At 51.4% G+C, this 18546-nt stretch overlaps 1 long non-coding RNA gene across 1 annotated transcript; it reads left to right on the forward strand.

Moving 5' to 3' along the window:
* Positions 1-1544: 1544 nt before the first annotated feature.
* Positions 1545-8758, forward strand: LOC121137618. Its single transcript, XR_005874908.1, has 2 exons — positions 1545-1759; positions 8446-8758. It is a non-coding gene; the product is annotated as an uncharacterized LOC121137618 (long non-coding RNA).
* Positions 8759-18546: the final 9788 nt, after the last annotated feature.

An 18546-nucleotide genomic window follows, 5' to 3' on the forward strand; every position in this document is an offset into this window, starting at 1 on the left:
TTCAAGCAGCCCAATAAACTTAGTAAAGAGTGGGCAGGTCTCACTGTTCATACCCAGACCTTTTGCCTTCAGGCCAGAGTCATCTTTATATACGTGACCCCACATGGGACCTCTGGCAGCCAGAGCCAGTAGGGGGCTGCACACTTCAGGAGAAGTAAGGGGACAGCTGCTCCGGCTCTGCAATGCCACTCTTTCTGTCAGGGTCTGCACGAGGCTGACCTGAACTTTAATCTTACCCCAGATCCGAGTACTTTATGGCTCTGTGTGTGTGTGTGTGTGTGTGTGTGTGTGTGTTAGAGAGTGTGAGAGAGAGGGGGGTGCATATGCATGTTCGAGCATGTATGTGTGTGCATGTGTGAGTGTGTAAGCATGTGTATGCGAGTATTTGTGTGTGCATATGTGTGTGAGTGTGTGCAAGCATGTGTATGTGTGCGCGCACACGCACATATGCATGCGTACATGTGGAGGTCAGAGGTCAGCATCAGATGCCATCACGTTCCTCCTTGATTTTTGAGACAGAGTCTCTAATCCAATTCAGCAGCCTACCCGGCCAGCAATCTCATGATCCTCCTGTCTCTACTCCCTCAGCCCTATGCTCACAGGCGTCCACTGCTGCACCCAGATTTTACATGGGTGCGGATGATCCAAACTCAGGTCCTCTTGCTTGCCCAGCAAGCACTTTACTGGGTGAACCATCTCCCCAGCCCAGAAACTACACATTGCTTCGCAAGCTACTGAATTTCTCCAGGCACCGGTTTTTACGGCTGTACACCAGTGCTTCTCAACATGTGGGTTGAGACCCCTTTGGAGGTTGAACCACCCTTTCATGGGGGTCAAATATCAGATATCCATTATATTAAGATATTTACATAACAGTTCACAACCGTATCAAAATTATGAAGTAGCAATGAAAATGATCTTATGGCTGGGGGTCACCCCAACATGAGGAACTAAATTGTATTAAAGGGTCACAGTATTAGGAACATTGAGAATCACTGCTCTACCACGAGGGAACTAGTAATATTTACATCAGTATGGAGTTCCAGCCATGAAAACGCCTAGCGCAGGCCTAACACAGAGCACCCAAATTGTACCACTGTTTAAATCAATTCTATACAGTAACTTTTATGACTCTCTTGGCATACTTCTTGCTCCACCTACACAGAAAAATTCTGATTTTCAATATCCAGAGGCAAGCACCACTCCTAATGAAGTTAGATGACCGGGGTCAGGATGGCGGTAAAGGGACTCAGGAAAGAATAGTACCACCTCTTGTAAAACTCTGCGGTCTTCTAAATTGTTGGACTCAAGGGATTTGTGTGCAGCCCAGCACAGAGAAAATCATGTGTTGATACACACTACCCAAAAAAAGAATGGCTGACAGTTCTCTTTAAAGGAGCCCCAACCCCATAAAGGGCCAAAAATAATACCAAAACAATAGCAAGAATCTTGGCTTCCAACACAGGACGTGCTTCCTGCTCCGAGCACTTGAAAAATCCATCTAGAAACAGCATTTGGCAAAAGCAGGGTCAGCTGAAGCCGCCCTCCCTGCTGGAAACCTGAAGTCCAGAAGGGTGTCCCCTTCTGCCCCCTCAGGTTCCGGCTGTGACCCAGGCCTGACCCCTGCAGGAAAGCTCTCCCATGCACAGAAGGCGCGCTGCTTGGGGGCCCATGACTGCTGATTCTCACTGTAAGCTTGACTGGATCTGGGGCCGACTTCAGAGACCAGCATGGATGGGATCTGTGAAAACACTTCCAGGTTGTACTAACTGAGAGGGAAGGCCTTCTTAGTGAGTAATGAGTGGACTCTTCTGACAGGTGGTCCGAAGATAATAGATCTGGGGACAAGGCAGTGTGGCTGTCTGTCTGCCTTTGTGTCATGCCCCACCCCTAGCCTCCAGCCCCCCACCCCCATCCCCCCACCCCCACCCCCACCGGTAAGTCCCTTGATTGCCCTTGTTGCTGGCATCAGACTCCAGCTTCTTCAGCCTTCCTATGTGGACTGAAGGCCTCTGGCTCTGCTCTCTAGGCGTCCTCCATGCCTTCCATGCCTGGCTGGGGCTGCCGAGGCACCAGCCTCATGGGCCGATCAGCTCTTGGGTTCTCAGCCTCTCGGAGACGCACAGCCCCTTTACCTCCCGTCTTTTCTGAGACACTCGTGGACGGTAGCTGTTTGGAGCCTCACACTTACTGTGGCCTGTCCGGCCTGCCGTCCAAACGGGTACGCTCCTGGGAGTGACAGACGGTGGGCAAACATCTCTCCGGTGCCTGGGACCGTCCAAGGCCAGCCTGGACCCAAGGTCGTCACACTTGGCCTACCTGGGCAGGGCAGTCTGTGGTCATTCATCATTAGCCTAAGTGGGTGGTGGACGGTTCATTCCGGCTGCTGACTGAGTCAGGTTATTTTTTCAGTCATTATAGACTTAGACTCAGCTCCCAGCCTTGAGCAGACGAGAGTCAAAGACACAAAATGTCTACAGCATACAAAACAGTCCCAAATAATTGGGGACTTTTCTGACCTAAAATGGTGCCGGGAACTGAACCCAGGTTCTCTGCAAGAGCGGTGAGACTCTTTAACCACTAAGCCATCTTTCTAATCCTAGATGTGGCATTGTAACAAAAAATTTACTGGTCTATAAAAAGTGTACTGGTCAGAGAAGATTTGTGGCATACTGAATGAAAAAGGAATTAATTGATACGACCCCATTTGTACATACATGTTCTCTTTCCCCACACACAGAGAGACACAATCTATATGTTTGTGCTTGCTTGCATGTGTGTGTGTGTGTGTGTGTGTGTGTGTGTGTGTACATGCGCATGAGCATACACACGCAAGGATACAGAACTCCTAGAAGAATGTGGAGTACAGTCTTGGGTGAGGAAAATGAGGAGCTGACCCAAGGCTCATGTGTTCCCCGTTAAGGGATCCTGTAGCCGTGAGGAAACAGGCAGCTCCTGAGCTAGCACTGGCAAGTTCTGGAGACTGCGGCCCCCTGGGAGCAGTCTAAGAAAAGAAACAGCAGCCACAACCCTCAAATCTGTGCCTGTGACAGTCATGGAGTCCCAGATGACTGCTTTAACCTTCAATCAGACCTGCGGGGGACGCCATTCCTTACCCAGGGCTCAGTGTGCAGATCTGCAGGAACTGGAGCCCTGCTGAGGGCGGGCTGTGGGCTGGGCGGGAAGCAGGAGGGAACTAGTTAAACAAGAGCAAACCAGTCTCCACTCACATGTTCTTCTGGGAGGGAAACATGTGCTCTGGCCGCCACGACAATCATTTCTGGGCTCAAAAAAAAAAAAACAAACAGGAAGAAATCCACCAAACACTACACCACAGCACGAAGCAGCTTTGCCAAGAATTTGGCCCCTGCTTAACTGGGTTATCGAATAAGTCTTCAGAGGCACGACCCACAGCCAGGTTCATGAGGCATGGAGGGGCTGGTTTGTCATTGTCCTCCTCACAGACCACCTCAATTTAGAATCACACCCGCATCTTGTGGGAAGATGTTTATACGAAGGTCCACACCTCCATCATACCCCTCCTCCCTCCATGGCAATCCCGCCACGAGTTGGGCCCCTTAAAATTGCATTCAATCCTAAAAGACATTACGAGGCAGAAGTCATCATCCAGTTTCACTAGTGAAGAAGTCGAGGTTTGGGCTTAGGGAATATTTCAGTAAAGTTCTTGCCATGCACACACACGATCCTGAGTTCAGCTCTAGAATCGCATGGAAAAGGTCAGGTGTGATACCACATGAGCATCATCCCAGGTAAAGACAGGCAGACTCCTGGGGCTCACCGGCCAGCCGAGGCTAGGCGGTGCGTTCCCGTGAAAGACCCTGTCTCAAAAAGAAAAGAAAAGACCGTGCCAGAGGAACTAATACTTCAGATTGTCCTCTGTTCTCCATACACATGTGCATATACCCCCGACATGCACACGCACACACATGCACACTTGCACTGAACACACGCACATGCACACACACATGTGAGCACATACATACACGTGAGCACATACACACAAGCACACTCGAACGCACACACATGCACACACGCACATGCACACACACGAGCACATACACACATGTACACACACACTCACACACAACGCACACACATGCGCAGTGGGCGTGGCAGGAAAGCGCTTTGCAGCACATGAGGGGGCGACTGTGCAAGTTGGGGCCACCGGCCTTGTGAGTTCGGTTGTCACTTTTGAGCTTTGTGCCGAACACTGGGGTTTTGAAAGGCGAGTGGAATCGGATTGGAATTTATTTTCTATTATTCTAGCTTTGGGTCACTTAGGTGATTGTCATGAGTGGTGTCTTAGAGTTTCTGTTGCTGTGAAGAGACACTATGACCACGGCAACTCTTATAAGGAAAAGAGGGGACTCGCTCACAGTTTCAGAGTTTCAGCCCATCATTGTCATGGCGGGAAGCATGGCGGCATGCAGTCCGACAGGGTGCTGGAGGGGTAGCTGAGAGTCCTGCATCTTGCAGGTAACAGGAAGTCAACTGAGACACGGGTGGTATCCTGAGCATAGGAAACCTCAAAGCCCATCCCCATAATGGCACACTTCTTCCAATAAGGCCATACCAATTCCAACAAAACCGTACTTCCTAATAGTGCTACTCCCTATGAGGTAATAGGGGCCAATGACATTAAAATTATCACAAGTGAGATGGCCAGGACTTGGGCAATGGCAGTGAGTATGCTTGGTAACAGTTGGCAGTATTTGTGGATTGACCGATTATAGAGACCGAAGGAGAGTGACATTAGGTTGACATTCCACAGTGTAGGTTACTGGGTCTACTTGGGTCTACCCTCCAACAGAAGCCCAAAGCAAAAGATAATCACAGGCTGTCACAGATGTTGGTCAGTGTAACCCAGGTGAGCTTGGGTGCCTACACAATGCCCAGGTGGAAGTCTTGAGGAGGTGGTGGGGATACCCCGGAGAAAAGCTCAAGAGGAACGTCTGGTTCTTTTGAGTGCATTGTCCTGGCCTTCAAAGTAGTCCTTTGGGGAAATCCTGCAGCTTCTCCCAAGTGCCAGGGAACCCAGCTTCTTAAAGTGTGAGGAAGTACCTGTCGGCTCGCTGGAAGTATTCACCCAGCCAGACAATTTACACTCACGGTGATTGGGCGATTATTTACAGCATTCCCAGGGGTGCAGCGCCAGCTGGAGTCGGGCTTCGAAACGGTTTCCCACCTTATTCTTAGCAATTACATTCAGGCTGGTGGTACATATAGCCGTATAAATTGTTCACCAATAAACACGTCCCTTAAGAGGCTTACTTAGCTTCTGGAAGCTTCGTGAAACAACTATACAGGTTCATCATGCCATCCTCCACCCTTAGATTTTATAGGGGATCCCCCATTAGCTTTAACGGGGAACGTTGTTCATCGTCTCCCCCCAACGCCCTTGTTGTAGATCAAGATTAGTGCGTGACCCATAAAAGACAGTCTTCGACGGGCCTGCTGGGTCATTCCCGCCCACCTCCGCGGCGACTGCAGGGGCGTGCGCCTGGGCTGCTTCTGGAGCTTGGGCTACCTTCTGCTCCCTTTCTTGCTTGGTTGGAGGCTGTTTCGTTGGTGGGGTTGCTTTAGAATCGCTTCTGTTTGGAGTAGGAAGACGGTTGAGCTGCTAGAGTGAAAGGACCCCCATTCCTGGGTGTGGGGGAAGGGCACCCCACACATTCACCCCAGGACCCCAGTTTTCTCCATCATGTTGCTCCATAGTCTGCTCCATAGTGTGACCAAAGGGAAACCGGAGGTAACCCTGGAGTCTGGGTTTTGAGAACTTGTGGGATAAAAGGGAGTTCCATCAGAGTGGCTTCTCTTCCTTGCAACAACTGCCTGGGAGGTTCCCCATCAGCTCAACTTGTCGTGACCTGTGCTTGGTCCCACAGCTTCTTGGGAACAAGAGGGGGGACACAGTGCTGGTAAATATGCCACTCGTTCGAATAGCTGCTCTTGGTCAGCGTCTCATGAGCTGAGCTTCTGAGAATAAAATGGGATAGAGAGGCAATCTTCCGGGACCAGAGAGATGGCTCAGTGATTAACAGCACTGGTGTCTCTGGCAGAGGACCTTGGTTCTATTCCCAACACCCGCATGGTGGCTCACAACCATCCGTAACTCCAGTTCCAGCGGATTCTGGTTCCTTCTTCCGGCCTTCACGGGCACTGCGCACACCTGGCACACAGACATACAGATACCTGACAAGGAGAAACTTAGAGGAGGGGTTTATCTTGGTTGCATTTTGAGAGTACAACCCATTGCGGTGGGGAAGGCACCGTGGCAGGAGCCTGAGTGTTCGCATGGCACCCTTGTTCTAGAAGCAGGGAGTGGACAGAAAATGAGGCCGAGCTGTGAGACCTCTCTGTGGGCCTCTAGGGAATGACTTCTGCCATAATCTCCACCCCCTAAGGGCTCTCTTTCCCCAAACAGCACCAGCATTTGGAGAGCAAGTGTTTGAACCAGAGCGATTCTCTCACACGCAAGTCTGACTCATCAGAAAATACTCCGTCTCCTTCCTTGGCTGTTCAGAAGCTCACCACATCCACCACCCACCCAAGCCTTTTCCAGGTCCCCCTCCAACACATGAAGTTCTCCCCTCCTACAGTTCTCTTTCCAACACAGCAGTCAGAGTGGTCCCTGCCAAACACCAGGGCCCCGTGTGTCTCAGTTCGCAGTTCCCCAGGGCCTTCCGTCTCCAGAGCCAAACCTAGACATCTGTAATGGCCGGCGAGTCTTACTTACATCTGGCTTTGCCTCTTCTGTCTCATCTGTTTCAGTTCTGTTTCGTTGCTGTGACAAAATGTCCCGACCAAAAGCAACCTTGTGGTCTAAAGAATGTTGCAGAATAATCTTTTTGTACACTGTGAAGATGTGTCTTTGCCAGGATGATGTGTCTTTCCCAAGGTGACTTCCGATTGGTTTAGTAAAGAGCTGAATGGCCAATAGCTAGGCAGGAAGAGGTTAGGTAGGACTTCTGGGCAGAGAGAGGAGAAGAGATGAATCTAGACACAGGAAGAGAGGATCAGGACATGCAGGAAGAAAGGTAAAAGCCGTGAGCTGCGTGGCAGCATGTAGATTGTAATAAATGAGTTAATTTAAGTTATAAGAGTTGATGGGAGAAGCCTACAAGAAGGCCAAGGTTTGAAAAAGACTTGCAACAAAAGAAGTTGGAGTTTTGTTGGGATTGGCTGTCAGCTTCTTCAGTCCCGTGTTTGGTGTATTTGAGGCAAAAACAGGTCTAGAAAATCAACTAACATGCCCACGCATGAGTTCACAGGGCCCTGGCTGATCTGCCATCCTCTCTACCATATTGAAATGACCAAAGCTGTTAGCCATGTTCAGTGGGAGGATGAAGTATTTTCACCCCGTCTTCTCAGAAACAGGGGTCCGAAGAACACATTTCATTCAACCTGATCTCTATGCATTTTTAAACACTTTAGAACGTTATGAAAATCTGATTAATAAGCGCCATTATAATGTAAATATGACTTTAATGTGCGTAGAATCTTCTATCACATTTATATCAAGTAATTTCTTTGTCATTTCTCTATAACCACTTGAGTTGTTTCCAGTACTTTATTGCGTTGTTCCTCTGGCCCATCTCTTAATGAATGTGTGGCCTGTTTCCAAAGGGCCGCTAATGGAAGCACTGCTGTAATTAGCATCTTTGTGCAGTCCTGTATTTGACAGTATCATTTCTAGATATGGAGTTGCTGGGTCCCAAGCTAAGAAGAACGTTGTATTAAGTATGTGCTGATTGAAGGAAGGTTTGGAATGCGTCTACAGGAAGCATCGACGGAAACTTCCCTGTAGATTTTAGACTCGAAGAGACTTGGGTGTCTTTGCTCCCTGTTGAGAACAACATCAGGCCAATTTCAACTGATGTGACTTCATGGGCCCCTGGCAGGGGTCTGTCGCCAACCCGTAAGCCAGACCTCATGTGGTAGGCACATCGTTTCCCGGAAATGTCCAACAAATCCTTAATACCCAGGACCATGGTTTTTAGCCTCGTTAGGGCGTATACCCTAGTGAGCGATTATTTTAGAACATTTGTGTATGCTAATTTTCAGAGCCTCTGTAGGTGCCTGCAAAATGAATGAGGGCTACACCCGTGCAGGGCTACACCGGTGCTGGTCACAATTTGTATTTGTTTACTCATTTAGCTATGTGTCTGTCTGTCTGTCTGTGTCTGTCTGTGTGTGTGTGTGCGTATGTCTGTGTTTGTCTGTCTGTCTGTGTATGTCTGTGTCTGTCTGTCTGTCTGTCTGTGTATGTCTGTGTGCGTGTGCGTGTGTGTGCATGTGTGTGTGTGTGTGTGTGTGTGTGTGTGTGTGTTCCCTTGCCTATGCAGACACATGTGGAGACCAGAGGTTGACAGTAAGGTATCTTTCCTCAATCACTTCCCCATCTTATTTTTTTTTCTGAGGCAGGGTCTTTCTCAGAACCGGAAACTGTTTTAAGCTACATTGACTGACCAACAAGCAAGACCCTGGGATCCGCCGTCTCCGTTCCTCAGGCATGGAGCACACGGGTCTTAGGGACCCAAATGCGAGTCCTCCGGCTGGGCAGCAAGCACTTTTCCTACTGAGCCCGCTCCAAGCCCCACAGCCTAGGCACAGCACCCTGAATGTGCACAGCACCCTGAATGTGCACAGCGCCCTCTCGCTGAATCAACAGCCACCGGCTACATGCAGCTATCCGAATTTAAATTAACTCTAATTAAAAATTCACATTCTCATTTCACTTGCTGCGCACCCCACACCCAGCACTCCATTGCCCTGTGTGCCCCGTGGCTATTGTGTTCAATGGTGAGGATTAGAAATTTTCCACCATGGCAGAAAGCTGGATTGGGCCACGCACACAGAATGATCCCTCTCGAGACCCAGCTGTCACCAGGAACCTTTGTTTTGTAATTACCTTTCCACAAACCAATTCAGGCCTGAAATGGAGTACGTCCTTCTGTTCATGGGAGACACACAGGGAGCATCCCACCTAAAAAGACTGGCAGAGGTCAGAGGTCAGAGCCACTGAGGATCCAGGTGCTGGCCCTCAGCTAACCATGGCGGCCTTCCCACACCCCCACATCCTGGGTGCTACCTTAGGCAGAGTAAGGGTTTAGGTAAGTAAAATATTCTCCCATTCACTAGAAATCACTTGTTGGGGAGAAACGCTTTAGGCCGATGCTCAGGCTAGGGACTAGGAAGCCAGCCTCATGCCCAAGGAGTAAAATATTCACACCAAATTTCTCTGTAACAATTTATTTTGCTAGACATGGTGTTTTACACCTGTCATCTCAGAACTCAAGAGGCTCAGGCAAGGGAGTTGTTACAAGCTTGAGGTCAGCCTGGGCTACAGAGTAAGACTGACTCTCTCTCTCTCTCTCTCTCTCTCTCTCTCTCTCTCTCTCTCTCTGTCTCTGTCTCTCTCTCTCATACACACACACACACACACACACACGCACACACACACACACACACGATCGATGTAGGAAGGCCCCTCAACCCTTCCTCTCCACACAGACCTGTGGACAGGAATGGAGGGAGGCAGGTGATGGTCTGGCCTGGTTTCGTCCACTTCAGAGCTGGGGTTCCTCCAGCTCGGTGCTGGAGCGTCCTTTTTACTGAGAAAAGCTGTCCGAGCCGCAGCACGCTGATGAGCGCCGTGTGGAGATGAATCACTGATGTGGATGCTTGCTTGAGGCTGGATTTGGAAGCAGAGATGGTATGCCACTAGTGCTGCCTTCCAGGCCCCTCGCAGCCTGACTGCAGCGGGTATCACCCTCCATTGCCAAGTGGCATGGAGCTACAGGGCATCAAGGAGGGGCTTGCCTGGGCACCCCCACAGGAAGGCCAGTGCCAGGGGCTCACTCGGGGGTGTGTGAGACAGGCAGCAGTCAGTCAGAGCTTGGGTGCCCCCAGATCTTGCTCTGGGGCCCCCGAGTGTAGGAGCTGACAGGAGCATGAGTTTCATGACCTGCCAGGATAAAAAGCCAAGTGAGGCATCTTGGCCATTCCCATCCCGTGTGCTGCAGAGTGGGAGCCCGGCACTCCCTGAGATATTGGGCTCTAAACCTGTCACAGTAAATACTCAGGAATTAATACAGCAGCTCCCAGCTCTGGCAGTGCAATTTGCCAATTAAATTGTTACCTTCCCCAGAATGGTACACAAACAAGATGAGCAGGTCACGGGGACTTTCCAACAGACGGTGGTACCCATGGAGTCCGCTCTCCACAGAGCCCTTCCTGTGCTGAGCGGGTGCTGAGTGGGAGACAGCCCCCAGCAGGGTTCGATTCTCCGACCTTCACCCTTGCCACTCACTGGACAGTGAAGGTCAACGTCATCGGCCCAAGGTCGCCAAGCTTCTGGGTCATCAGTTACCTTCAGCTTCAGTGTTTCTGAGCCCTGAACTGGGTCTTGGAAGAGTCCCAGAGCTGGGGGTGGCTCTCTTGCTTGACTTGAAAGGACGGCGTGAGTTTGAGTCTCGTAACCGGCATAAGCAGTGGTGATGTGAGCTTCTAAGGCCAGCAATGAGGAGCCCCAGACAGGAGGCCTCCCTCGGTCTTTCTGGTCGGCTACCTTAGCCTGCTTCGCCAGCCCCAGGACCCAGTGAGAGGCCCTGTCTCAAAAAAACGAGATGAACGTCTCCTGGGGTTGTCTCGGGCCTCTGTGTGCACACGCATCATGCACACCTATCTGCACAGATGTACTTTCACACATACTAACATGCATGCACATGTGTGTGCATGCACATGCGTGCACAGAGAGAGAGAGAGAGAGAGAGAGAGAGAGAGAGAGAGAGAGAGAGAGAGAGAGAGAGAGAAACCTGTGGGAGCAGCGGGAGGAAACACAAGCTGTCCTGTGGAGAAGGGCACTGTGGAAAGAGCTGTGCGCAGCCCCCCCCCCCCGAGCACCCCCTTCCCTTCCTGTGCATGCCCATTCTTCCTCATCCCCATCACCCCACAGGACACCATTATCGAGAGGACTGGCTGTCCAGGAGGCTCCTATCACGAGCTGCTCCCAGGAGCGGTGGCCTCCAGGTACCCGACATTTACCGTGTCCTCAGGAAAGGACTGACAGATGGCCTTGGTTCAGGACAAATTCTGAGGTGTCACACGGAGCTCCCACGGGACCCAGGCAGGACCAGGTCTACGCTGTGGCTCATGCCCTTGCTGTACCCCCCCCCTCCAACCACCTTTCTTCCTGACTCCACTCTCAGTTCCTTCCAGAAGCAACGCTCAGGCCCATCTCGGCTTTTAGCTTCGGCGGAGCCCACGCAAAGACCCGAGTTCCATTGTGAAGGGCAATAGGCTTGCAGCTGAGACAGGTTAGGCTCCGTGCCTCAGGCCCCCTTCTCCCCCACGAAGAAGTAGCTGGAGGCTAAGGTTTGCCTTCCCGTGCATAGCATGTGACTCTCTTCCCTGCTGGCAAAACATGTGGATCAACATTTAAACCGAAATAGAAACTTAGATGCGTTGGTTACTTTTCTCAGGACGGAAGCGGCTTGTGGAAGGAAGGGTCTGTTGTTAGGCTGTATTCCAGTAAGTCCATCACAGCACGGAGGCCATGACAGCCAGAGGATGAAGGTGCCATGCAACAAGAAGATGAAGGTGCTTGCTCGAATCTCCGAACCCAACATCAGAGTCAGACAGGAAGTAGAATGGAGCCGCAAGGACTGTGGCCTGGAGACACACATTTTCTACTTAGATCCACAGCCTCCCCAGAGAGCACCAGCTGGGGACCGAGAGGGAGACTCTTCACATCAGAGCCACAACATTAGACATTTACAAATTCATTCAAAAAGGTGTTGATCCCACCCACACAGGAAAAACAAGTCTTTGATATTACTGATGAGGCCGCTTTGCCCCACTTGGGTATAAACCCGGGGTCCCTTCTGTTCCAACACTTAATTCTGTCCTTATCTGGAAAGGAAGCTGCCCCCCACCATCTCTACCCTTACTTATCTCTGTGTCCCTCAGTTTTACTTATGAGTCCATTCCTGGGGCCGGAGAGACCACTTGGTGCTTAAGAGCGTTTGGCTGCTTTTGCAGAGGCCTAGAGTTTAGTTCCCAGATCCCACATCGGATGGCCCACAGCTGGCTGTAAATCCAGCTCCAAGGGATCTATCACTCTCTTCTAGCCTCTTTGAGTACCTGTGTGCATGCTCAAACACGCACGCGCGCACACACACGCACACACACACACACACGCACACACACCTGTTTTTAAAGGAGTAGGCCCAGCTGCCTCTTCTGCTATGACTTGAGTTGCTTCCGCATTAAAAACCAATCACACAGAATCGCATGGAGTGTGCGAGCGGTCTCGACACAGAGGCTGCAGCCCAACCCCCAGGCTGCTGCTCTCACGCAGCCCAAGCGACCGCAGGATACAGACATGGTGCCCACAGCTTGCACAAATACATGCACAGCAGCCTCCCTCGCACAGGCTCCTGGGTCAACAGCCTTTTGATTGGCTTTCACGCCCTGTCACGGGTAAGGAAACATCGACTTACGTTTCTGCCTCGTCCTGTGAAGCGAGCACTCGGCTTTCTGAGTCTGTAATGGGAATGCCGCCACTCACTGCTCTGCTTCACCTTCTAGATAGAGCTGGGACAGAAATGCCAGAGTGTTATTTTTCAAAGGAGGACTTAGCCACATGGAAGGGAGTCACCACTCTCACACACAGGGACCTGACATCCCTCTAATGCAAATGCCCAAGGGACCTCCACAGAGATCAACAGTAGCACTGGACCCCGAGAAGGGAGTCGAGGCTAATTTGGCTCCCCAGGTCACATGGAAATGGAAGTGGGGAGCACAGGGGGGTGGGATGGTCTTTTCTTTCGGCTCACAAGACCGAAGCACATTTTACATTTCCCAAAGGCCATAATTATTTCCTGGAGAAGAAATTCAAATGACCCAGATAGTTGATTCAGTGAGATTGGCCCCAAAAAAGTATTTACCTAAAAGGCAGTTTTGTCAAAAATAACATCACAACATAGTCAGGGCTAGCTTCCAGTGCCTGAAACATGGGAGTGAGGGGCCCAAGGCTGAGGCCTAATCTGATTAGGGAGGGCAGGGGTGTGGGTGTCACAGGGAAGACGCAAAGGAGGGAGAGATAGGGAGAGAGGGAAGGAGTGGGGGAGGAGAAAACCTGAGGGGGAGGTCTCAACAGGAAAAAAATGTAATAGGCCACAAGGTCGATTTTCCTCTCAGTCACCCCTTCCCAAGGAACACAGACAATTCCCTTCAACCCATGAACCCCTGAGCTCTCTAAGATGACTGGGTCTGACGTGGGCGCATGGAGTCACAAGGCTGTGCTCATGGAGACCGGGTCATCATTTGCGTTGCTGTGGCATTGGTCCATCCCTGGACAAAGGGCTTTCTCCATGGAATAAGCTGCGCTGTTCCTTCTGTATGCGCCTTCTCCTGATTCGGTGAGGCTAGAAGAAGATGCTGAGAGCCCTCAAGAGGCCCCTGTCCTCCATCCCCCAAGGAAATCCTTGAGAGGACCCTGTCCTCCCTCCCCCAAGGTGCAGGGCCAGTCCCTGTGTGTGGATGCTGGGGTGGTTCAGGGAGGCCTGGTTAGGAGCTCAGCCTGCCTAGCCAGGGGCTGCAGCACCGCCATGCTGATAACACACTGCACTAGCTCAGATGCAACAGCCCGCAGGCCAGTAGGTGGTTCCGAGTTCCAGTGAGAGCGAGGCAAGGTATGGATCAGGCTCTCTAGAACCCCGGCAGGAAACACGGAACTGTGGCAATCCAGAGTCCCGGCAGGAAACACGGAACTGTGGCAATCTAGAGTGAAACGGATTCATAGCTCAGCAATGAACGCACGAACTGACCAGTGGGACTGCCTGAAATCAAGAGCCGCACGGCAAAGGGAACATCGGGGTGAGAAGACAGTCACACAGCGGGAGAGAATTACCCGGAACTGTGTGCCGCGCAGGTCAGTTGGCAAGTCCACCTCCTACCCACGAACCTGTCTCCAAGACAGTCGGGCCTGAGGCGTGTGAAGTTATGGAAGCCGTGTTTGTGAAGAGAGACTCCATGTGTAAAATGTGTAAAGAACTCCACAATTTAAAAACCAAATAAACAGCCGGGCGTTGGTGGCGCACGCCTTTAATCACAGACTCGGGAGGCAGAGGCAGGCGGATCTCTGTGAGTTCGAGGCCAGGCTGAACCGACAGCCTCCAAAACAATACAGAGAAACCCTGTCTCGTAAAACCAAAAAAAAAAAAAAATCAAATAAACAAGGGATCCAGTCAGTAGGTGGACACGTGAAACCAACAGATACTTCTCAGAGGCTGAAGTACAAACAGTCAGCAAGCGTGAAAAATGGGGCTGGCAAGAGAACTCAGTGCAGGGCGGGGGGGGGGGGAGGTTGGGGGGGAACGGATGCACCGGCCTGAGCTCAGGTCCCTGGACCCCACAGAAAGCAGATACGGTGGTGTGTCTGTAACCCCGAGTTCTGCAGGACAAATGGTGGAGACGGGAGAATTCCCCAGAAGCCCACAGGCCAACCAGCCTGGAGCACAAAGCTTCAAACTGTAAGCCTTCATGTCTCAAACAAGGAAGAAAAAGATTGACAACTGATGCTGTCTTATGCCCTCCCCTCCTGCACTGTGATGTGCATGCATCTGCACACACACACACACATGCACACACACACTCACACACTCATACACACTCATACACACATACTCATACACACATGCACACATTCACACACACTCATACACATGCATGCACACACTCACACACTCATGCACACACACTCATACATATACTCATACACACACTTACACACATACACACATGTACACACACATGCTCACACACACACATCCCTCACACTCCCCAGCTCCCAAAGACTCCAAGGGCACACCCAGTTACTGAAGCAATGTTTTGTTTGCTGACCCCTTCTACCAGACACAGCCAAGCACTAAGAGCACAGTTAGGTCCACAAAACACGCCTCACTCCCTGCTTCCTGCATGTCCTCTCGTCTTCCCGTTTCTAATGGAAGCTCCTTGTCTCACACAGGGTGTCTGTGTGCCCTGCAGACCTGGGCCCAGAGCCGGCACACAGCAGACCCTCAATAAATATTTGCAGATGGTCTGCTGGGAAGGAGGCCTGGCTTTGGCCGGCTGCTGTGTGGCACATCTCCTGTCATCTCCTGACGGTGGCTGTCTGGCAGACTTCTGTGACACAAACACAAGCTGATGTCTGCCGACTGCAGATTTAAAAAAAAAAACCTTTACCTCAGTCCACCGAGGGGAGAAAATGCCAGACTGGGTGACTGGGTGGGGGTTATAAGGCCCCTGCATTCACAGTGGAAGCCTTGTGTGAAGTTCCCCTGGTGGGTGTTTCTGGTGACACAGGGAAGGGTCAGGTAACAGGACACTTTCTTGGTTGACTAGAACATGGGATGTCTACAGCAGGCCACCAGGAGAAAGGATGTCTGGGAAGGCAGGAAGTCGCCAGAGAGCCCCGTGCTCTGCAGAAATGCAGTGCCCTGGTCTGTCTGGCCACCCAGCAGCTCCGGCAGGGAAACAGCATCCTTTTGTGGTCTACCCTGGCTGGCTGCCAGGGCTCAACAAGGACCTTGTGATGTGAGCTTCTGAAATGTGTTGGTGGCAGGGTGGCATGTCTAACTCGTGTTAAATGCCCACCAGCATTTCTGTCTCTTTCTCACGCCCACGGAGGCAGACGGGCCACGGCCGCCCGACTGTGAGACACCTTCCTTTTCACCCTAACCCTGGTCTCTGTAAGGTATCAAGGGTGAACCCTTGGAGGATGAGACAGACGGGTGGCGTGCCTCATGTCTGTCCCCGTTCACATGTTGTACATTTTGATCACCGTAACAGTTCACAGAGGGTTCACAGAGGTGGGAAACCGAGGCTCAGAGAGTTCAATCCTATGTGGCTCAGACTACCACACGTAGGATGTGGAAAGATATTGGACCCCAGCCGGTCTCCTTCAATACTTCCAAACTCTCTCTCACCCCAGTGTCAGGACTGGCTCACTGGGTGAAGGTGCTTGCTACCAAATCTGATGACCTGATTTTGATCAGGTAGAAAGAAAGACCTGAGACCGAAAAGTTGTCCTCAGATCTCCACGTGTGTCCCAAGGCACACTCTCAACTGCACACATTAATTCATCCATTCATTCATTCAGTACAATCTTCAAAAAAGACCCCATGGTCGCTCCTTGGGGACACAGTCAGCCATCCATCTGATTTTCTGCCATCTATGGATGGCCATGGTCACTCAGAGTTTGAGAAGAGCCCAAGCAGGACAGGTCGGGTCACCCCCACCTTCATGGTCTGTTTTAAGGGTTCTCTACTTGGTTGGGGCTGTTAATTCACACAATGTAGCCTTAAAGTAAAAAAAAAAATCACTGTGGGTTTCCCCCTCATAATCATCTTGTTTCCCTGTCACTTATGTGTGAAAACTGCTCTAGGTCCTCCCTGGGTGGTCCCTACAGAAACCCAAAGCAGAATGGCCACCCACCCCACCAGTGTGAAAGGCTCCCCATAGCTGAAGGCTTCCACACAGTAGAGACACGTCATAGAGGCTGAAAGAAGGCTGCCCAGAAGAGCACAGCCCGTGTTGGACTATCCCCCGCCCCGAAATAGCACTTGAAGGCATGTAGTTTATTCGGAAGGCAATCTCAGGAAGTTCTAGAAGCGTCGTTGGAAAATGGGAAACAGAAAGACAATACCTTGAGGTGCTAACAATCGGTTCGCCTCAGTGGACAACTGGAGCTTAATCCTCTCAGGCCTTTCTGGGACACTCCACAGAGCTTGTCTGAGAGTGGAGGCCACTCCAGGACAAGGACACTGGGGCCTCATCCACCTGCTCCGAGACACACCAGACTCTCACACACGCAAGGGGTAGAAAGTTCTTGGGTCAGCGGTCCTCAGCCTCCTCAGCGCTGTGACCCTTTTAATACAGTTCCTCAGCTATGGTGACCCCAACCATAAGATTACTCTTGTTGTTACTTCATAACTGTACTTTTGCTACTGTGGTGAACCGTAATGTAACTGTCCGATCTGAGAGTTCCAAATGGGTCAGGACCCACGGGTTGAGGCTCGCTAGCTTAGACAAAGAGACACGTGTGCATCAGATCCAAAGCTGGCAGCGGGTATCAAACGGTGTAAGGTATCAAAGGGACACAGATAGGGTACGAGAAACGTGGCTTCGGTCCCCGTGGTGGTCTCGTGCTGGATCCAGGGACAGAGGACACAAGTGGGGACCCTGGGTAGCCTCACACGCGGCACGCACACCCCTTCGGTCATCTCAGACCAGGGCACAAGGAGCCAGTCACTGCCTAGCTTGAAGTAATCTTGGGTGAGGCGGACACTCACACTGGTTTGAGATTAATCAGGGTCACACAGAAAGCTAAGCAGGAAGGAGAAGGGGGTCTCAGCACTCTGTGCACATGAGCAAGAGGCAGCCGTGGAGAAGGAAACAGAGGGGAGCCTGGTGCAGCCATGGGAGGGTCTCCACGCCCTTGCAGGTAGTTGCCCGTTAGAAGCAAAGGCGACTGCAACACAAAATGAGACTCCTCAGGGAAGGTTGAGGTGTGGGAAGAAGGGTCGCAGCCAGGGCTGGGGAGAAGGGGCGAGGGAGTGGGGGAGGGGGAGGGGGAGACGCTGGGATCCGTGCTTCTCACAGTCATGGACCAACTAACTGTCTCTTGTCCTTTAATTGTCCTTTAACCGCTGACCTTCCTTCCGTTTGTGTGATTCCCTCACGGGTCCCCATGGGTTTCTTCTGTCTCCATCTGCTCTCTCTGTCTCTGTCTCTGTCTCTGTCTCTGTCTCTGTCTCTCTCTGTGTCTCTGTCTCTGTCTCTCTCCTTCTCTCTCTCCCTCCTTTCCCTCTCCCTCCCTCCCCCCTTCCCTCTCTCCCTATTCCTCTTGCCACCCCTCTTCGTGTCTCTCTGGGCCACCACGTGCCTAAGAGACCCCATTATTATCTCCCATCACACATTTCTCCATCATCTTTTCTGCAGTCTCCCTGCCTTTCCTTGGGACCCCCAAGGCTCCCTCCAGCCTCCTTGGGAGACCTACTGCGTGCCTCTGGGGGAGGGTCTGGGGGCTCGGCAACTGGAACTGCATAAACACCCAGTGGTAGGGAATGGAGCCCATGCGTCCCAGCGGCATGCTGCCTGTGCTGGTGGCAGATGGAGTCCTGACAGGCTCGTCCGTCCGTTACCAAGCACTCCTCAAAGTGTCAGCCATCAACAGCCTTCCATTCAAGGCCCCCCTCTTTTTTTTTTGCCATGATCAACATTTCAAAAGCAAATGCACAAGGCATACAGTAGGTTGCTATAATTCACCCAAGGGCTGCGCCTGCCGCTGGGAGACCAGCCGCATTCTTCTCTCTGAGTGAGCTATTTTTACCAATGCTCCCCCCCTTCATTCCAGCTCCCATTTCAGCCTCAGAGCTGAATTAGACTCTTTCTTCGTCTTGTAGACTCCCTCTCTGTTATTATATAAAACCATTTCAGCCCTTAAGGAGTTGGCATCTG

The sequence above is a fragment of the Mesocricetus auratus genome, unplaced genomic scaffold, assembly GCF_017639785.1.
Source record: "Mesocricetus auratus isolate SY011 unplaced genomic scaffold, BCM_Maur_2.0 Super-Scaffold_100691, whole genome shotgun sequence".
NCBI lineage: Eukaryota > Metazoa > Chordata > Mammalia > Rodentia > Cricetidae > Mesocricetus > Mesocricetus auratus.